Raw genomic sequence first — 21,687 nt, 5'->3', positions numbered from 1 at the left:
GCTACAAAATGTCAAAAATAACGACTGTTGCAGTGTAAAGTACAACTCGCCATTATCGAAACGTGCGAAAACGTAAAGCTTTTCTTGTAAGATAGGATTTCTGCACCACGGATTGCTTCTTGAACTAAAGGGCAATGTTTAACAATCGCCCTCCCGCCCTTAACAAATTTTAACTCATGTATTCACTCCTCCAATCTAGGGAAAGCCTGCATCTCAATCCTCTTGTTCCCATGAGTGAGATACAGTTGACACGATTTTCAGCATGTGTGTCTTTTTTCTCTTTATTTTTTTTTTCCCGGAGGCAAAGAAAGGAAATAAGACTGTATCCCCCCGCCTCGCTTCCCTGTTTCCGTGAATATGGGCCACTGAAAGCCGTAAGAGGACTGACTGCTCCGGTCCCGCCTGGGAGCGGGGCTCCTCCAAGGGCGGACAGCAAAGGGCCACAGCCGAAGTCTCTCCCTCCGAGGGCGAAGGACTTTGTTTTTCCCTTCCCCTTTCTCCCCGCTCGGGGTGCCGAGGAGGAGGCTCCGGCGAGCGCTGCGCAGGGCTGCGAGCGGGGCGGCTGCCATTGTCCCTGCGGGCGGGGCGCCGAGCGGCCCCGCGCTCCGCCGAGCGCCAGCGCGGCCCGGCCTCCCCCCGCCCGCGGCCCGGCCGCTGCCGCCGTGCCCGGGGGCAGGGGGGAGTGACTTGTGCCTCCCCCTGCCTCCTCCCCGTCCAGCCCTCCTCTGGGTAGAAGGGGAGGAGGAGGAGGAGGAGGGCGAGCGGTGGGAGGGTCTCCATTGAAATAAACAAGCAGGCAGTTATTAAAAAGGAACATGGCGGCCGCAGCCCCAGCTTCAGCTTCATCTTACAAAGCGAAGGTCAGCGCCGGCGGCAGCGGCGGGAGACGGCACTGACCCCGCGCCGGCGGCGGGGGGAGCGGGGCGGGGGCTGCGGCCCCTCCGTGGGGAGCGGAGGGACCGCGGGGCCGCCCCTTGCCGGGGCATCGTGCTCGCACCCCCGCGCCCGGCGGTCGGGGGTGGGCGCGCGGGGTTACTTCTCCGGGACGTCCCCCTGTTTCGGCGAAGGAGGGGGGGATAGGGCACCCCACCCTGCCGGGCCGAGGGGGCCGGTTTCCTGCTCCCAGGCCAGGCGGAGGTCGGGTGCCGCCTCTCCGCGCCCCTGGCTGGGGGGGAAAGTGCGAGGAACCGGGAAGGCGAGGGGCTGATCTGGGGGTCAGGGACTACCCTGGCCGGGCTGGGGGAGGATGGGGCAGCGGGGTGCGATTTTGAAGGGACTGTTCAGGACGTTCCCCCTCACCCCCACCACGCAGCGATAGCGAAACTTGAGGGAGGGTCTCTCCCCGATGACAAAAGGGGTAATTTGGGGAGCAGAGCGACGCCGCCTCCCTTTCCCCGGCTGACAACGACTGGGTGCGCAGCGGCGCGGGCCGCTCGGCGCTCCGTCCGCGGGGCCGGCGCCCCTTTCCGCGCCGGGCAGGGACCGCGCCGCCCGACGCCCTCTCCCCTTCCCCCTGCGCAGGGCGCCTCGCCGCCGCTCCGCGCTCTCAGGGGACGCGAGGGGAAGGAGGGGGCGAAGCGGGCAACTTCTCTAACTTTCTGCGCGGGGGTTGTGCCTGCCCGTGCGCGCCGCGCAGCTCCGGGCCGGGCCGAGCCGCGGGGGCGGGCGGCGGGGCGTCGCAGCTGCGTGCGAACGCAGCCCGGGGCGCCCGGCCACCGCCTCCCCGCGGCCCGGGGAGGGGTGGGGGCCCGGCCGCCGCAGTGCCGTGTGTCTGCGTGTGTGCGCGGGGCGGGGAGCGGCGGCAGGAGGAGGGGGAAGAGCGGAGCAGCCGGCCGGGCGCGGGGCCGGGGTCCCTGGGCGGCTGCCGCTCCTCTCCCTCCCGCTTCCCCGCAGCGGGCGGCGGCTGCAGGCGGGGCGCTCCGCGGCGAGCGGCGCCCCACCGTGAGGCGCGGGGGAGGGGTGCGGAGGTGCCCGCCGCCTCCGCGGAGGGCGGTGCGCGGCCCCTCCCCTCCCCTCCTCCGCGGGGGGCGGTGTGTGCGCCGCCGCGGGCACCGCGCGGCTCCCCGGCTGCGGGCCGAGGCGTAACCGGAGCCGCGTCCCTCGCCTGCCTCGCTGCCCCTCGCTCCTTCGGCGCCGCTTGGGCCTGAACGTTCCCCTCAGCTCGGGGACCGCACTCTGCTCTTGTCGGAGAGGGGCATTCAGGCCGTGTAGTTTGGGAAACCTGCCCGAGAGCCTGGCAGAAAAAGGTGGGGGGAGAGGGAAATAAAAAAAAAAAGGCAAAAAAAAAAAAAAAAAAAAAAAAAGGCAAGGAGGTTGCTGGTAGTCACTGGGAAGCCGTAATATGTGTATATCATGATATATACTTAGTTTGAGTTAGCCTGTATACTTCGGTCTGAAGTGTGTGTATGTGGGACACTATAAATATACTTGTAATTTAGCTGGGAGAGTCTCCTTGTGAAAGGAGAACATCCTGCTTGTTCGATAATAATCAATTGGGGTTTTTTTTTTTCTTTTTTTTTTTTTTTTTTTTTTTTTGTCTCAGAGTGGTAAGAAGCAGGTGAATAGGCTTTAGAACTCAACCCATAATGTTTAAGTATAATTTGAGCTAAGCATATAGTGCCTGGCTATGGTAGTTACAGCAGAGCTCTATTGCCACTGTAAATAAGTAAGCATTTAAGACTGCCAGTCTTTGTACTTAAAGCATTTTTTAAGTTTTGTTCTGCCATTGTGGGTGAAGGCAGTCATTTGGCTTTTATCCCTTTGGGTTTTTTATGTACTGAACTATAAAAACAACCCCAGTCAGTTAATTTCCTGGCTCCTTATAACCTATTGGCAATGTTGGACCACCTGGTGGGCTGCTCTCATGGGGGAATCCTTTCGCAGCGCCCAAAGGGAGGGATGTTGGATGCTCTCTGAGAAATGCCCATGCTGTATATAATTTTTAATGTCATATAGAAACTATTGTGCCCCAAAGCAGATATCTTGTTTGTTTAAATAGAGCTTAGTGTGGATAGAAACTGGTTGTTTTTATCGCACTTGGTGTGGGTACTTGGTGCCTCCTACTTTCTTCCAGAAGACTTGTTTATGTCAGTAGTGGTGTCACAAATAGAATATACCAGGTTTGCACATATTTCCATGTACAGATGTGTATGTAAGCACATATGGACACTCATGCATTTGTATCGCTTACTGTTGCATTTGTGGTAACGGCTCTTTGGGGATTGGACAAAGAAGTTGGCTCTGTTGTGTCATATGAGATAAGGAAAGTTGTATATTGCCCCCAAAAGGTTAATCTGTAAGTGTGAGAAGCTTAATGTCCATAGGACATCTTGGTTATCTACAGTCTTGAAGAAAATACTTTGTCATGGACTCAACCTTCAAGAATATTGAGTTCAACTTTAAGAATAAAGATTCATCTTTTTTTAACATCACTCATTATTTTGAAGAATCACATTAGTTTTAATAGGTTTTTATCTCGATGGGCATTATGCAATAAATGCATGTCAAACGTGCTGCAATCACCTCATCTTTTTAGTCACTGTACTCTTTTATTTCACATAAAACCTGAAGATTTCTCAACTTTGTATTTTCTCAGGCTTGTGATCTTTACTAGGGAGAGAATCCATGTCTGATGTGGTTCTTCAGTATCTGTGCAATGTCTGAAGGCACTTCTTTACTGAGTGTGTAAATTCCTCGTTGTGTGTCTTGTTGGTGTCAATGCTAAATTAGAAACTCAAGATATTTGGATACTTTATTGCCATCAAGAATGGTACTTTTGGAACCAGTTTAAGTTTTTTAACTGGAATCATGATATTTGAGAGAGAAAATAAAGGTTGTTTCTGGTGGAAACATTAGAAAATAGAAGGAATTTATTCACATATAGTGTAGTGTATTGCATTAAACTGAGACTCTGAAGTAAAAATTAATTACTTAAGAATGTTTATATTTTTATAATAATTTAGGGTGTAGCTTGCTCATTAAAACGCTGAAAGGCTCTGTTGAAAGAGTCATGTAAACCGTCTGTAGTGTTGGCATTCCCAACTTTTCCCTCTGTCCTCCAAAAAACCAGTAAGAGCTAGCCCATCTGCAGGGAGCCCAGATTTTGCAGCAGGAAGAACAAAGTCAGTGAGCGAGCCAGCTGCTGCTACAATGCCCACTGTCTTCTGCTCCTTGCCTTTGTTGCTGATGTCACTGTCTCATTGGCAAAATCTGGGCTTCTGCGCTCAGCTGGAGTTTCTCTAACACCTGACACCAGAATTGCAGAGGCTTAAGGGGTCTAAGCCTTGAGGATGCTGTCAGTTCATTTGAAAGAAAAGACTAACCAAAGACTGCTACCAAATTTAAATATAAACATAACCCTCTTTGTCTGCTGAGCACTAATAATTGTGCATTGGAGAAAGGGAACACTGAACTAAAACTGTTCTTGCCATGTTCAGTTCTTTGTACATTTGGTGTGGCTGGCCTCTCTAAACAATGCAGTTTGCATGCGAGTAGGTATATTTAACAAATTCCACACATTTCTTCAGTATTCTGATAGGCATTAAAATGCTCAATATTCATTTACGTCCATGTTTGGCTTTAGAGGTCAGAGGTTAAATGTGTTGTTACTGTATATACTCTGCTGTGTGACACAGCATTTTAAACGAAGAACAGAGTAATATTGATAATTACTTTATAGAAGGCATATAACAGCATTCATTCATCCACCCATTTTCTGCTGTTAGTTAACTTAGTTACAGACAGCTACTCTGGCAGGATCCCCTATTTTTATTTTTAAATGAGGTGAAGTTCACTGCACTGCTTTATTTTTGCTAGTTGTTAAAACATTCTTATACTTCTGGCAGCAGATAATGACAAATTCTTCAATGTAATGCTCGGAGCAAGGGAGGCGGAGAGGGAGAAACAGGGAGGGAGAGGAGGGGAAAAACCCTCCTGAGCATATGGAGACATCCAGAAAAAGATGTGCATCGTCAGCTGTGATTCCATTGTGTGCTTGCAGACAGGATCTGAGCTCTTCTTCTCTTGGGAATTTAAACCTTACAGAAGTATTCTTTGGCTTTTACTCGTCAGGATAATGGAGCTTAGATAACATATATTTCATGTATTTATTATAGATAATATTTTGATAATGTTTTATGATTTCAGGGAATAAAATACAGTTTCCAGGACTCCTGCTCTATGTTGGAATAGCATTTTAAACAGTCATATGTATTGCTGAAATGGCAACTTAGAGTGGTAAGAATAATTTCTAATATTACATCAGTGGTTACATATTACAAAGGCATCTTACCAGTTCTACAGTTAGTAGTTTGTCAGCAGTATTTACATTATGCAAACACTCCCTATTTTAATGATTCAGTAGCTCAGCCTTTTCGAAACATACCAAGTAGATATCTGACATGAAAAATGACAGGTTGTGTAGTTTCATCAATTTAGGATACAGAATTAGAAAAAAAAAAAAAAGGTAAAAACCCAGGGTATTTTTTAGACAGTTTTAAGACAAAGCAATATTGTCAGTGTTGTGAATATTCAGAAATAGCATTTATAGAATGGAAAAATGAGTGGAAGAAATTAATTTTCTTTCATTCAGTCCTGAATTTACCTATTACCTAGAAGAGTCTTTCCCCTCATGAGCATCTGGAATACTTTTGCCGATTTTATACAATTATTTTGAGTTGATGAATAGTTTGAAAAATAGATCTTGAATGTGGTGGATTTGCTGCACTGTGTTTTGTAACTGTTTATGATTTTTCAATCTTTTTCTGTGGAAATTGCACGTTATTCAAATTAAAGACTAATGGAAATTTTATTTAAGAGTTTTATGGATATATAATGGAAACAATTCCTATGGAAAATGTATCGTCATCAGAGTGCTTGACATCTTGAAGTTTGAAATTAGTTCATTAATTTAAGTGTCTGAAGCTATACCGCAGAATATTAACAATATGCACATTTTTTTTTCTTCTGCAGCTTCATCATTATGCTATTCCAAGTCTTGCATTTCCTTAAATGGCTTCCATAACAATATCCCATTAATACAGTTACTGACAGATATTTTTCCTTTGCTCTCATTTTAGCAGTTTCAACTGATAGTAAATTTCACTCTTTCTGTGAGTGTGCTCCCATTACTTAGATATTAAGAAGCTTCTTTGGAATGTGTATTTGTTTTTTGCAGCTAAGATGCAATGTCCTCAGTAAATCCTATTTACATTTTTCTCTTTGTTTTTAAACTTCAAGAAGTTACTTTCTCTTTGGAAAGGAAAACTTGTATTTTGCTAGAATTGTCCCCATTACGTGGAAACCTTTATTGGATTAATGAAAGGGAAGAGAGTATAGGCAACAAATTAATTAAAATATCTACCGACTGTGTTGATTTGTCCATTAATCTTAAGTAGTATGGATCACATAAGCTTCTATGAGGGGACATAGTGAGAACATATATCTGCTGTAGTGTTGACTGAGAGTTGCTATTTTGATGCTTTTTTAGTGAGCTGTGTAAGACATATTGTTGCTCTTGGGTAGGATTTATAGTGGGCATATCACAATTGGCTGCTTTATTGGCTGCCTCTGTGGAGAAGCATGGGACTGAAGAATAGGCATGGAAAGTGAAAGAACATTTTGCTTGTTAAGTCAGAATTATTATAGAATTTTACTCTTACTCTGCCTATGCTGTAATTCATCTGTGTGTGAACAGATTTAGTTTTTCATTGCTGTCAGTATTGATCTCTAATGAGCCTGGCCCATGGATTTTGAAGAAAATCACTCCAATTAAAAACAATGTAGTTTGTCACCTATTTGTACCTCATGGATTATGTAGGAGATACTAAACTGCATTTAAAAATAAAACTTCTTGAGAATAGAGGAAAGTCTGCCTATGAATAAATTTGAGAGTGTATGCTGACACTTTTATTACACTTATTTTTATGAACTTAAAAATTCATCATATCCCTGTGTGATGCAATTTGAAATTAATTAAAAAACCCAAAAACCCCAAAACAACCTAAACCCTGTGAAAACCCAAGGTCATAAGTTTTAATACTTGTGAATCTGAGAGTTCCAGTATCATCTAGGCTACAGTGGAGATTATTTTTCTTCATTCTGCTTACACCATGCTTTGAGTTCACAAAGTAGCTCTTCAGCCCTTTCTCTTTACTCTTCCAAAATTGCTGTCAGGACTTGCTGACCAAGTACTTATATATTCTGAGAAATACATGTGATTATTGTCAACTCATTTCACTTGCTTGTCTCTCTCAGTTTTATACCTTGGTCTCCAGATACATGAAAAATGTCCTCATCATGTTCTATCTGTTTTCTAAATTAGATTCTTTGTGGAGGAATACCGAGTGTATAGAAATAAATAAATAAATTTCAGTTTTCAATTATATTCTCAAGGAGAAAAGCTCTTCTTCCAGTCTAAATCTTAGTATTTTTTCCAAAATTAAAATTTACAGGTAGAAATGTACTATTTTCTTTAAATGAGTCCAGAAGGGTTGTTGTTATCTGGGGTGCAAAAAAAAAAAAATTGTTGATACTTTACAGGCTATAAAATGTATCTCTAATAGCATAGTTTAAAGGTTTTTTTGTTTTAATTGCTTGCCAATTTTTGTTGGCATTTGCAGTGCAAACATACTTTTGCTTGTTTTGCTGGATTTTTTTTAAGCGTTACTTTGAAACAAAGATACTGAATTTTTCATGAGGCCTCAAAATATTTTTTGCTACACTTCTGTGTGAAGCTAGTGATAACTGCATGATGGTGAGATCATTTGTGGCTCCTTTTCTTCTTAGTTTAGGAATGATGGAACCTGAAGACAGTGTAGATGAGAAAAGCCTCACTAAATTCGTGCTCACTAAGCTTGCATGCTGAGGATGACCTCTTCCAAGTATGCCTGAAAGTGGAAGTTCCCACTCCTTTTCAGCTTAACTGTAGTTTGCAGCATTGATGTTGTGTGTTTTGTTCACAGTGAAGTTTTTATGGACCATGGAGGTAAATGCACCTTAGGTATCTGGAATAGAGACCAGAAGGGAAAGAAATGGCTGTGCACAAATGGAAAATAAAGATGTAAAGTGTTCCGAAGTTAGAAGCCAGTGTGTTATTCTGTTTCATATCAATTGTTTTTAGTTGAGGTTTTTTGACCTTTAAAACAGTTTTCTTTTACTTTTTGTGGGATGTAGGATTGGATGATGGTGTTGGAAAATGGCAGGTGTGGCTGTGGTGCATTCCATTTTTATATCATAGGTAATGTTGATAATTTGTGTATTGTTTGAGGCAATGACCTGCTCTTCATGTGGGCCATTGTGTACCACTGTTAACAGAGTTATGCCATGGTGAGACCTGGCTTCTTGCAAGAGTAGTTCCCTTGAGTTCTGAGGACCATCCCCAGAACCTCCTGCTTCCTGTGGGTTGGGTGTAAATTTGTACAGGCTTAGGTGATAGTTGGCTTGCTTTTTCTTCAGCCTCCAAAATGGGCTTGAGAAGGCAAGGCAAAGGACTAACACATAATTTCCTTGTCCGTAACTTCATGTTCATCACTTCGTTTCTTCACTGATGATTTAGTTTGGTTAGAGAAATGTATCAGAAATATACTAGATAATACATCTATTCAGGTAAATGAGCCTGTTGCTAGTTGCTTTATAATTCAAGAGGGCTTTTTGGGAAGAGAGGTCTTATTAGTCATGTTTTTGTGTTTCGAAGGTAGTGCTTCTACTGTGAAGCTATAATGCATTGTCTTTGTTTTCAGACAATATTATTGTTAAACGTTTTATGAATAGAAAAATGAAAATCAGCAAAGCTTGTCCTTTCCAGTGGGGCCTTGTGGACACTACTGTGATGGTCAGGAGCCACATGATTTGTGTGCAGACTCCTTGAGCGGCTTTATTGGAGGCCACAGAGACCAGGAGGTGGGATGCAAAAATAGGGAAAAACAGCAGGAAAATAAAAGTGAGCAGCCACCTTAGTTGTCAAGAAATAAAGTGGTAGTAGAGTACTCATTCACTGGTGCCCAGCAGGTAAAAGACAGGAGGTGAGTGGGAAATGCTCCTGTTTGCACAGGCAGTGTCCTGTTTACTGCCCCTCAGGGGAAAGGTCTCCCCACTGTGAGCTGGGGCTGCAGCCCCCATGTGCTGCTGAGACTGTGGCTTCTCTTTGATGTCTCTCTGAGCTGCCAAAAGATCTAGCAGCTTACTTAACATTTTATTCCAAGACAGGATGATTTTTTTTCTGTCAACAAGGACCCACTCAAAGCCCTAAGTTTGTGATCCACAGAGCTTGTGTGCTTTTTGGACATTCCTGAGGAAATAATGTAGGCTTATCTTCTGTGTGTATATTTTATATAAGAACACTTCTTTGTTAGTGGTGCCCCTAAATAGTCTGTTACTGTAGTGGTATCCTGTCTGTGACTGAAAGAACTTTTGCAGAGTTTGTTTGAAGAAGGTTTCTGTAAGACAGCAGAAATGGCAAAGAAAGGGGTTCATTCTAAATTCTTGAAGCATAATTAGTGTATGGTGGTTTGGGTTTTTTTTTTGCTGATGACTCTTGTCTTTTTGTTTTATTTGTGTTCTCATTTGCTTTATGTTCTGCCTTTTTGTTTGTCAGAATAGGAAAGTAGAAAACTCTTCTTTGGTGGTTTGCTTGGATATATTTGTCATAAAGTGTTCTTTGACCTACAAACAGAAATTCAGGTATAATATTTATATGGGCAGTGGCACACTCCTCCTCCCTTGAAGGAATTATTTTGCTGTGCAATGTATGGCCTCTGTTCTATGGACTCTTTACTGCTTTATTGGACTCCATATGAGTGAAAGGCTTTCTGTTCACTGATGCTTGTCACTTGGGTCAGGAGTATTGTAAGTGGAGGCTGAGAGAAAAAACATGCTTCTGTACATGCAACTTATAATAATGGTTGAAAGAACACCAGTTTCTCCTTTTTAGAGATTTGAAACTAATGTGCTGTCAAATCAAGCAGTCAACCAAAAAAGGAACCAAGCACTTTCAGAGTTCTCACAGATTCTTTAGTGAAAATAGAGGCTGTGTACTGTGTAAGTTAATGTAAACATTTTAGCTGCTATCACTGTGAATTTGCAGTAGGCAGCAGGTAGAAAGGAAGTTGTGTGACTGGAGTGATTGTGCAACTGGAAGGGGGTTGTAGTTATGTCTGGAAAAGCAGATAACGCTCCACAAAGTTTGTGTTTCCCTCCTTGTGTTTTGCTTAAGACAGCAATGTGCTAAACATCATATTTTTGTTCTTCTATACCCATCTCCAAAAAAAAAAAAAAAACTAATATTTTTCTCTCAAATTTGTTCCTAGCATACTTGAGATGTGTCTGAGTAGTGAGGCCCCCTGCATACAGAGCCCCTAGAAATCATAGTCTGCATCGCTGAGTCTTGGTGAGTTGTCTGTATCCTATTGCATTTAATTGGATTGTGTTGCAGTTTTGTGTTCTTCAGTGGGGGAGTTGGATGTGAGATGTCTTAAATTGATTGTGTGGATACAGCAGAACAAACGTTGGTTTTAAGTAACATGGGATACTGTACACTGAGTGGAAAGACTAACATTTTAGAAACTTTGAAAATAATGGTGACACTGGTTCTGGGAGTAGAGGGTCCTTGCTTTGGTGCCAGGAGCAGGAATGTGACTTTTTGCTGAGAAAGAATATCACATGTTGATCCCTTCAGCCTTTCTTGTTAGGTTTGTTTGATATTTTATACTGTAACTAAGGAATTGACATTTTTCAGATGTGCTGATTATGGTCTGCCTTATGGCAAAGGTTGAATATGAAATAATACGAGCTTTTCCATCCAACTCTGTGCACTAATAAATTACTTAAATTGAGGGATGAAATTGGTATAATGACACTGATGACTTAAACTGCTTGTTGCTCAAGAATTACTGTCTTACGACTCCATCAGGCAGTGCTGTGCCTGTTTAACTCTGCTCTCAAGAAGGGATAATACCACTGAGAATTAGAAAAAGAGACCCCTGCGGATTGTTTAAATGCAGACTAATAATAGTTTGGTAGTGCAGTGAAAGAAAGTAGAATATAAATACTGTGGTTTTATTTTAGGTATGTTTGATATATCAATATATTCATTTGGTATAAATCTTTTACAACAAATATGCATTTGAGATTTTATGTGAGAACCTTTTCAGTGTACTCATGAATAAATGTTGTCTTTTAACACATAGAGTGACTTATTAAGGTCAGAAATATGTATTTTTGAGGCTTGCACACTAAATATAGAGGTGGGAAATGAGCCTGCTGAAAGAGTTTTTAGTTGTTTGGGGGATGACTGTTTATGAAATGCCAACCAAATATGGGTAAAATTATGTAAGCCCACATCAAGTTTCATTTCCTCTTTTGTTAATTATGTTCAGCATTTTTTGCAAACTAAAAATGCTTTTATTTAAACTTTACTAATTTTCTAGCATCAGTGTATGAGAAAACAGGTTAAGCAGTTTTTCAGTACTTTTTTCTGTCTTTTCCTTTTTCGGTTCAGATAAAACACTCTGGAGTTCATTCTATTCAATGAAGTTTATAATTCTGGTTAATAATTTGTTTTTCTTTTATATTAATTTGAAAATGCTTAGCCACAGAGATGTTATTACTTATTTACACTTATTACTTACACTATATTGGTTACTATTTATTTACACTACTTACCTGGACTGCATAATCATCATGTAATTGTGGAGGTCTTCTCAATAATGATCTGCTTTTGTAATCATTTAAGCAAATTGTTTTAAAAAATGCAAATACTCTAAAATATTGTTTTCCTAGTGAATAGCACTCAGAATGAGTTAGGTGTGTGTAATAAAGAGAAAAATATCACTGCCAGGATTCTCTATAGAGAACATGAAATTTTCTTGTCAGGTTGATCGTATGTTTGTTTTCAGTTGTCTCAATTTCAATTTTCGATTAAAAAACCGAATGCATTAGGGAAATATGAAAATAAAAAGCAATTTCCATATAATTACTTGGGGTTTTTTTCCTAATTAATTTATGTGGAGGGAAAAAAACAACCTGTCTTTTCCTTAGTGTTGCTACATACTGCACCAAAACTATAGATTTGGTTGATACAGTGATAGAAAATAATCTCGTAACTTCACACATGCTGACCAAAACACAGTTTCTGTGTTTAGGAAGTTCAAAACCTTTAATAAGAGCAAATATTACATGAATATTTGTATATGAAGTCTAAGGTGATGACATTGAGGAATAAACCACTGTAAAAAAATGGGTGTCATGAAAGGATTTAGAAGGCAAGGATGAAGCAGAGAGGTAGTTTTCACTCAAATAAACCACTGTAAAAAAATGGGTGTCATGAAAGGATTTAGACGGCAAGGATGAAGCAGATATTCTTTTGCTTTATAGTGTGTGGTTATATCTGTGTTCCTATTATAGACAGTTCAGCAAAAGTAGGTTCCATAAGCCAAAGAATAGTTTAAAATTTTGGTTCCATTGAATCCTTGGAAATCTTTCTGTTGAGTTTTGAGTGTCCTGGGCTTCAGTCCTATTATTTGACATACTTACATGGTCACCTTCTCTGCAAGATCAAAGAGCTGTAGCTGTTTATTTTAACCAGTACGCCCATCTGAAATTATACTAGGGGTGGAAGGATATATCAGATGGAGTGTCATTTAAAAATTCTGGCCCTTGGCTTTTGACTAGTTTTGCTTGTGGAATTATAAATGTTGGTTTTGACTGTATGTTGTGAGACTGCACCATGACTCTGACTGAAGTTGTGCACATTCAGCTTGTCTACCGCTGGATCAAGTTTTTTTGGAAAATGAACCTACTAGTTAAAGCTTATTTGGTCTATTTTTCATGTTACTTGAGGTAGTGGGTAACAGCTGCTCTGTGTTCACAAAAAAGGGGATGCAATTAGAATGATGATAAGTTTGGACTTGCAAAAAACCCAAACAGATACAAAATCTGTTTTAATTTCCAGTCTAAAAGCTACCAGTCTGAAAGCATTTTTTACCTCTCTCTCCTTTTTTCATGAAGTGGTTTGCTTTGTAAGGAATATTTCTCAGAAAAAAGAACATAGATTAGAGAAATCTCAGTTTTCTGTCACTCTTGATCTGGAGAGTCTGTTTCCATCTAACTTTGTAGTGATTTCATTGTTGTTTGTGTTGTAGTTAGTGTCAAGTGTGATAGAAAATATTTGTGTGTCTTTTCATTCTGAGTTATAGTGCTTGTTGTTTACAGCTGTAGTAGATACAGAAAATTCTGACAAATGTCTCATTTTTGACTGTGTTCTCCTAATACATGTTTGTGTAAAGGGAATGCTGTCAGAAAATAAAGTGCAATACAGAAAATAAAACTGCCTTATATCGAAACAAGTTTTAAGAGCCTTGGGTATTAATTTAAGGATGCAAATGAGGAACTTACAGTAGATTCCAAGTATCAAACCTGAATAAGGCTAGCTTCTGTGAGCTAGCAAAGCAGGGCTGGAATGGTGCTTACCTAGAACCCTGGAGTCAGTTCAGAGCACCCTAATTCCCACAGAAGCTGTGTTTCTGAAAGAGCTGAAATAAAACATTGGTATGTGTAATCTTTAATGAACCTGGTCTTCTCTGTGAAGGATACTTAATCTACATTGAATTGGTTTGTGATAAATAAAGGGAATGTGTTTTCATTGCTAGACCTCAAAACTGGGGAGTTGTGTCTTGCATGAAATGTGATAAGATTATTCTGTGTTCAGTCACTGCTGTTCAGTAGTGACATTAGTTAACATGAATTGCCTATGAAGATGCTTGTAAAATGGATGCTTGATTATGGTGAATTTAATGTAATCAGTGTTAAAATGATACTCCTAATCTGAGAGTGAAGTTCTGTGTGGGTGGTACGATGAGAACTGAGGTATTAGGAAATGAGCATCTATTGAGATTTATACAATTGCCCCCTAAAAGCTTTTTTTCCCTAAAATTGGAACTGGAAGTTTATGAAAAACATTTTTTTGTGGAAAAGTTGAAATTTACACAAATGTAGTATATTGCATTTCTTTCCTTTAAATTTTATGAAAATCTAGAGTACTGTGGAGAGAAATCTTATGCTTGCAACTAGCAGAACTAGATTTGTTAGTAATGAAAGTACTTTTAAAGTAGTTTCGTAGTTTTGAGGCCACAATGTTCAAATTCATTGTAAAGCTGGATTAAACTATTCTTATATATGTAAAACTCATTAACTATTGTAAACGGATTTAAATGGAGTGCTCTGTCAGTGAACTTTTTACTGCATTGATGGAACCAAACTTAATATATATCCAGGACTGTTGAAAATGCTCATTCAATTGATTGAAGCTTGCCTTTTGTATGTAGTTATATCCTGGAAGATTATTTTGAACATTGCAGTTTCAGTGAGATAAATAAAAAATATTTAGGAAATGGGATTGCTAACTTGATTTTATTCACTTCTTAAATATTGGTTTTGACTTTGTAATGGACTTTGCTAAGATTTTTCATTTCTTACCTTGATAGGAACCTTTTTATATGGACAAAGTTATACTGCATTAGCATTAGCAGAAGAAATAGCTGTCATTATCATCTGTGGAAAATCAATGTATATTTTATATATAGATTGATGACATTGTATCACCAGTATTGGAGCCTCAGAATTCTAGAGGGGTCAAGAACAGGACAACTGAGCACTTGCATCATCAAAGAAGATGAGATGCATTTACTTGGGCAGATTTTCCTCTGGGCCTGCCTTTAGTCCCTGAATTGGGAAGAGTGAAATATTTACATGGCTTGGCTCTTGACAGTAAATAGTATTAATTAAATACAGGGCTTGGAAATGGTACTGGTATTTCAGATGAAGGCCAGTAGATTTTGCCTTGGCTTTCTGGAAATTGAATTCCAGTAGTCTGTTTATTTGACAGAATTATAGTACAATGCTTTGCGGTTCATGGATATTTGTGTACATTAAAGTGGGTGAATTTTTCTAATACCACAATGTGGGGATGTTAGGCTCAGAAGACTTATCTGCTGTAATGGTAAGGAAATTTGTAGATGATTATAATATAAAGTCTTGTACAATGTGTTTCTCTCTCATCAGTTTGCTTTTGTCTTAACTGGACTGCCAAGAAATTACAGGTTTTCTTTTTAAAACAAACTTTGCATGTTGAAAAATTCAGATGAAAGGTCCTAGATAAATCACAGAAGTTCAGTATTATGAAAATGATTTAGAAATATTGGTGAGTATTACAGTATCATTGTGCAGGGCTCGAACTATTCAAGTATGTTACAGAAACCTCCTCTAGTCATCTCACCACAACCAAAAAAAGGGTACTGGTGCTTTTCTGTACACAGCATTTGTTACAGTATGTGTGTAAATGTGTTGCTAAAACTTTATTTGCAACTGTGGCCATGAATAAATTAAGAATATGCTCTGTTCTCCTGTTCCAACAGCTGTTTTTATGGTCCAGATTCTTGCCTTTTTTTCATTATCAGTACTTTTCTTCCTTCAATAATCCCAAATCAATAAACTACAGAATTCTCTGTATACCAAACTCTGTATCTTTCAAAATGACAACAATGGGCAAACTAGGAATATTTAAAATTAGAATTGAGAAAAGAGTTAGTTTTACAGTAGGTATTGCAATTTGGATTTTCCTTGAGGGAAGCTGTAGTAGTGTCAGGAGGAATTAAAATGTTTCCATTCACATTTTTTTCAGCATGTTTTTCTTAGCTTATATTTGAATGTTCTCACTTAAACTTTAAAACATTATCCATATGAGTAACACATAGAATTTGAGATCCCTTTTTGCCTTGAATTCTTTTGTCCTTCAGTCTCTAGGTACCTATTCTACTGCTTTAAGAGAGTGAGACATGCCCTATGTTTTCTTCTGTGAGCTTGAAACTACTGTGTAGTGACACAGTTTATAATAGTATTTTAAAATGGGATAAAGCCATAAACATTTCTCTAAAAGTAGGTGGCCAACACATGAAATTTCACTTGGGTTAATTTTTATGCCCTTTCAGTTTTCAGTTGTGGTTTTTTGCTTGGCTTCTCTTCACAGATCCTGGTTAACTGTGTTTTTATTGCTTAGTCCTGCTGAACAGACCCATGTAAAACTTTTTCTGTCTCGAGTTACAGTATGTAACTTCCAGAATGTATCCTGTGGTGGAATAGGGTTTATCTGCAGCTGATGGTACATGGGGCTTGATGCATGACTACTAATGTTTAAAATATTCCTTGTCCCTGACTGTGATTTTAATCTTTCCTTCCTCGTGGGCTTACTCTTTTGTCAATATCCAAGTTCTAGGCTCTTGATCAGCTATATTGGGTTTGCATGGCCAAGCTTTCGTAACAGGTAGATTCTCTGAGAAGCTTCCTCCTTGTCTGGCAGTGAGTATGCTCAGTGAGTTACTGGCACTTATGCCAGTAACCTCTGGCAGTGCCAAAGACAGACCTGCTGCTGGTCAAGGCTGGGCCAGTTAGGAGCTGTGGTAACACCTCTGAGCTAACATTTAAGAAGAGGGGAAAAAAAAGTCCTTGGACAGTTGTAATTGCGGGCAGAGAAGAGCAGGGTGGGAATGTGTCAGAGGAACAAGTGTGCACACACCAAGGTCAGTGCAGAAGGAGGGGCAGGAGGTGCTCCAGACACCAGAGCTGGGATTCCTCTGGAGCCCGTGGTGATGGCCATGGTGAAACAGCTGTGCCCCTGCAGCCCATGGAGATCCACGGGGATGCAGAGATCTGCCTGCAGTCTGTGGAGAACCCGCGCACTGGAGCAGATGGGTGCCTGAGAGGAGACTGTAACCCTGTGGGATGCCCATGCTGAAGCAGGGACCTGCAGACCTATGGAGAGAGGAGCACATGCTAGAGCAGGTTTTTAGTAGAACCTGTGATCCTGTGGAGGACCTACAGGGGAACAACCGGTCCTTGAAGGACTGCACCCCATGGAAGAGTGACCTAAACTGAAGCAGTTTGGGGAAGACTGTTGCCCAAGGGATGGACTCATTGCAGCAGTTTGTAGAAAACTGTTGCTCCTAATATGGACTCACTTTAGAGGAGTTCTTAGAACTGTCTCCCATGGGAGGGACCCCATTTTGGAGAAAGGGAAGGACTCCACTTCCTAAATAGTGGCAGAGACAACAGGCGATGACCTGACCATAACCCCCATTCTGTCTCTTCCTGCACTGATGGGGGAGAAGGCAGAGCTGGCAAGGAAGGAAGGGGGAGGGGAAGGTGTTTTTAGTTTTATTTTACTTCTCATGATCTTTCTCTGATTTTGTTAGCAATAAATTTAGTTAATGTCTCTGATTCTAACCTGTTTTGCTTGTGATGGTGTTTCGTGGGTGATCCTTCCCAGTCCTTATCTCAACTCATGAACTTGTTGTTAAACTTTCTTTCCCCTGTCCATCTGCAGAAAGGAGAGAGATCTTGGGTGGGTGTCTGGCATCCAACCATGGTCAGCCCACTACGTCAACATTGAAATATTTGAGGAACCAATACCAGTGATACAAATTGTATAACGCTATTGTTGCCACACTTAAAACATATTCAATACAAATCTACAGAAGCCAAAAAAACCCCAAACCCAAACTACCCCAAACCAGGCCATCTTATATGAAATTATTACCTGCTGTTCCACCACTGTCACACCCCAACCATGCAACCACCACTACTGTACACCACAGGCTATGTGCCACAACCTAAATGGTTAAATTAGATTTGTTCTATTAATTTTCAGCCTTAGTTGGTTAATGCCAAATGTGCTCTGTATATAGCACATATGTTTCACAATAGTATGTATTTATTTTTGAATACAGGCACGGAACCATGCATATGGTGCTCTGATCGTGTTTTAGGTATTGTGGGCACTTAAAGGGGAAAAAACCCTAGCAGCCTGCTGCTGCTGAACTTGATTCCAGTAACAGTAGTTATCAAAGTGGCATCTTACTTACTCGTCCTCTTACTTGCTTCATCACTCGGTTTCTGAGCTATTTCCTTCTGCCCCCAGCTTCCAGGAAAACTGTTTTGTGGTCTTCTGATACAATCTTGTAAAGCTTTGGGATAGTCCCATGTTTTGTGTCGGGACAACTTGATCCATGATTGTGAGACTCTTTCTGGAGAGGTTAACTTGTGTGTGTGTGTGTATTTTGAGGGCGAATTGCTTAGTGAAAATTTATTTTTGGCTAGTGTAACGCTGTTAATGAGTTGGCTGGAATTTCATAAGTAGCTTCATTGAGGAAGGGGATGAAAGTCCCTGCTCATCAGAAATGCTGTAATGGCTCACTTAGGAAATTCTGAAATAAAGTTTTGGATTTCAAGACTAGAGTCACAGCAAGACTCAGCAGTCAGTAAGCCACAGGAAAGCCACCTGCGTGCTCTGGGTACAGCTCTTGAGTGGGAGCTGCTGCAGGGTGCAAGGAAAGGCCTCTTGCAGGGCCACCATCTCAGCGGCACAGCCTGTGCCCTGGGTACAGGGACAGCTGATGGGTCAGATGGCTCCCTGCTTCCTGGCCTCTGGTCTCACTGCCGGGCTGCTCCTGGGACCAGGGTGGCCCTGCCTCTCCCCAGTGTGCCAAGCTGGGGGCGGGCAGGTCGCCAGTGTTTTACAGCTGTGGCCCAGAGCGTCACCTGCTTCAGCCGGGGTGACTGCAGGGGCTGTGCCTGCCAGAGCCCCAGCAGGCCGGGCACTGCGCTCCGCCCGTCTTTGCTGGAGCAGGGAGAGGCTGGAGGGCAGATTGCAGCAGGCCTCCGCCTTCTGAGCACTGGGATCTGGGTGCACAACAACACGGAGGAGGGAATTGCACTGCTCCTGATTCAGGGCAGAGTTTGCTTTTGGGTCTCCTTCCTCTCAGGAGATGGCTGCTTTCTCCGGGCTGCTCAGTGTTTCTGAGCAGAGCTTTGCTGCCTCTGGCAAAAAGCTCTGCCTTTTTACTGGTGTGTAAATACTTTGTCAGAGAACTGATTTTCCTACACTGGAGGTGAGCATCCTATCTGTTTCATGTGTCCTACAGTAAAGGGCAGTAGCTCCTTCTCGTGCCTACATCTATAGATGTAATTTATTTATCTGCTACCCATAAGGTTTTCTTCTCAGAGAAGGTACTGCAAAGGAAGCTAAGGTATATATTCACAGATATATTTAGCAATTACATCCCCTTGTGGATGTTCTTAATGCTTTGAATAGCTTACCCTACTTCGACATGAAGTAAGCTGTCTGAAACAAGGGCATTTTTTCCTGGTGAATTGACTATTTGCACAACTTGTAACAGTTTTAAAATATGTGTTTTTCCTGTTCAGTGGCTGAAATAAAAAAGTCATTGTAGGCACAGCTCTGCTCCTTGTATGAGATGTATGATTGTTCATAATTAAATGGATGCATTTGACTACAAAGATGTGATACAATTAAAGTTTCACATGGTTGCCACTGCATATGGCATCTTTTCTTTCCAAATCTGTTGCTAAGGTCAGTGTGAGGCATTTTCTTGTGTAAAACTGATGAATTTTTGAAAACCTGTAAAGATCAAAATGAGACCTATTTAGATATCTCAGAGCAATTGAGAAGTAAAAGTGTGAACTATGTATAAAGTGGCCAGCAGTGGAAGAATTGAACTCTTAAAAATTTAAACCCATTAGGGAGTACTTTGTGTTATTGTGGGAAGGGCCATAAGCTATAACTTCTCTTGCTGTTGACATGATTTGGAGACTGTTCTTACTGTTCTGATTTTGTGGAAATATTGCTGTATAAGCATAGTGGTAACTTTTTCATAAATGAGCTGTACTCAATTCTGTTACACTTGTGTAAATAATTTCTACTTAAGTTGTATTGCGGAAGCTGAGAAAGGACGACTGTGGCCCTGCCCTTAGAATTTCCTCAGGGGAGTAGGGACTTTTTTTAAGAGATGAGATTCTGAGAAGGGAAATAAGGTTTCTTGCAGAAAGTTTGAGCTAACTGGCAGTACAGGAAAGATGAAAATGTAAAATCCAATATTAGGTCAAACCTGCTTCTGCTAATATTTCACTTGCATTAGCTGAATGTAAAGACAACATTGTGTTTTATTGGTTTTTAAATGATTTTGCTTACCACTGGCAGGGAAGGAAGTCAGTAAAAGGGAACTGGTATTTTCTTACATAGACTGTGTCTTGAGGAGGAGAATAAATCTGCAACAACACGAGACTTTTTATTGCATATTTTAATAATTAAAAATGTGTGGGGTTTTTGTGTGTGTTTTTTTCCATGTTGTAATTTGTACTGGTTGCAGTATCTGCTTTTAGTTCTGTCCTGTTGATTTGTTGAGGATACCAGGTGATACCAACCACTCTTATGCCATGCCAGTGGTGGGTTCTGTGGCTCTTGCTGTGCTGAGTTTCTGCTGTTGTGTTGAACAGGCAGCTAAAATGATTTAATTTAGGCTGGCTTAGGGTCAGCTACAAAAATTGAACATATTGTTGACAATTTTTTTTTTAAATTCCACCAGTAGTTTACATAAGTTTTACATAATTTTTTTAGAATTTGGGGACTTGGAATATTTGCCCCTGCATGTAATTGAAATTTCCTTATAATGTTACCCATGGGAATGAACTTGCATAGGTAACAGCAGGGATGGACCTTGTGCTAGAGAGCCAGGGGCTTATTCTTCAATGCTAGGTTTGCCCAAAGTGTACTAAATAAATCACTTGAGCTTAAGTTCCTCATTTTGTTGGCTGTAAAATGGGGTCAATCCTCATTATTTTCTCCATATGCAAAATTCACATTCATTGCTATTTGTGGATTGTGTTGAGAAAATAAATATATGTATGTATTTAATTTCGTAAAATGTAAATAAAATGCCTGCTTCTCTCTACCAATGTGAATTAATACTGAAATTGGAAAAAAATGCTAGAGAGAACTTGCCTATTAAAACATTGAAGCAGTGGCCTTTTGCTGTTTTATTAAACAAGAATCAAACTAGATTGTTTTGAGTTAGCAGTATTTTTGTCTGCTTTTGTTATGAGATAAAACACCAAGTATTGACTTAACTTCACATTTCACAGGAGAAGAATTAAAAATTATCCCTGTGAAGGGTGACTATGGAGTTACTCTTTGAAATTCTAATTTAACACTTCAATAATGGGTCAAGCCTGCTCTGAATCCTCTGTGGGATTATTTGATTTGCTGTCTGGTTAACCTCAAGGAAAATGGGATGTCTTTAAATTGCTAGAGGTGCTAGCTATCACCTTATAATGGAACCAAAAGGGAAAATTTGTTGTTTTAAATTAGGATTGTGACCTGATGACTAAGGTCTTGTATGAATGGGGCTTATTTTTAAGACCTAACTTAAGATTGAAATTGTAGGGTGGTGATTAAGGGTTTTTTTGTTGTTATTGTTTGGGTTTTGGTTTTATTGTTTATTGGGTTTGTTGTTGGGGTTTTTTTTTTTTTGTTGTTGTTGTTTGTTTTGGTTTGGGGTTTTTTTTGCTTTGTTGGTTTTTTTTTTTTTTTTTTTTTTTTTTTTCTGACCATCAACATTCTAATTGGAGATTAATACAATTGAGAGATAAAGGGGAAGTGTCTTCTTTAACTGGGGGGGAGTTGGGGTTAGGGTTTTACTATTTGTTTTGTCTTCAGTGTTATTTACGCATGCAGAAGTTTTTGTTTTGTGTTTCTTGTATTTGCACAAATGTTTTCTGCCCCAACAGGAAGAATCTGTATTTTTTTCATAATAAAATTGATTATGAAATTAAATTCACGTGACT

At 40.8% G+C, this 21,687-nt stretch overlaps 1 protein-coding gene across 2 annotated transcripts in view; it reads left to right on the top strand.

The window, feature by feature from the left end:
- Nucleotides 1–673: 673 nt before the first annotated feature.
- NCOA2 (nuclear receptor coactivator 2) overlaps nt 674–21,687 on the top strand; it is a 185,074-nt gene continuing 164,060 nt past the window's right edge. Inside the window, exons 1-2 of one of the 2 annotated variants that reach the window (XM_041412551.1) lie at nt 674–860; nt 10,305–10,384. The gene's annotated coding sequence lies outside the window, so the exon portion shown is untranslated. The remainder of the gene's footprint in view (nt 861–10,304; nt 10,385–21,687) is intronic. The other variant, XM_041412552.1, reaches the window with a different exon arrangement.

Source organism: Onychostruthus taczanowskii, unplaced genomic scaffold (genome assembly GCF_017590055.1).
Source record: "Onychostruthus taczanowskii isolate IOZ18803 unplaced genomic scaffold, ASM1759005v1 scaffold4, whole genome shotgun sequence".
Taxonomy (NCBI): domain Eukaryota; kingdom Metazoa; phylum Chordata; class Aves; order Passeriformes; family Passeridae; genus Onychostruthus; species Onychostruthus taczanowskii.
The sequence above is the reverse complement of the archived record's forward strand: the minus strand, read 5'-3'. Positions and strand labels throughout refer to the sequence as shown.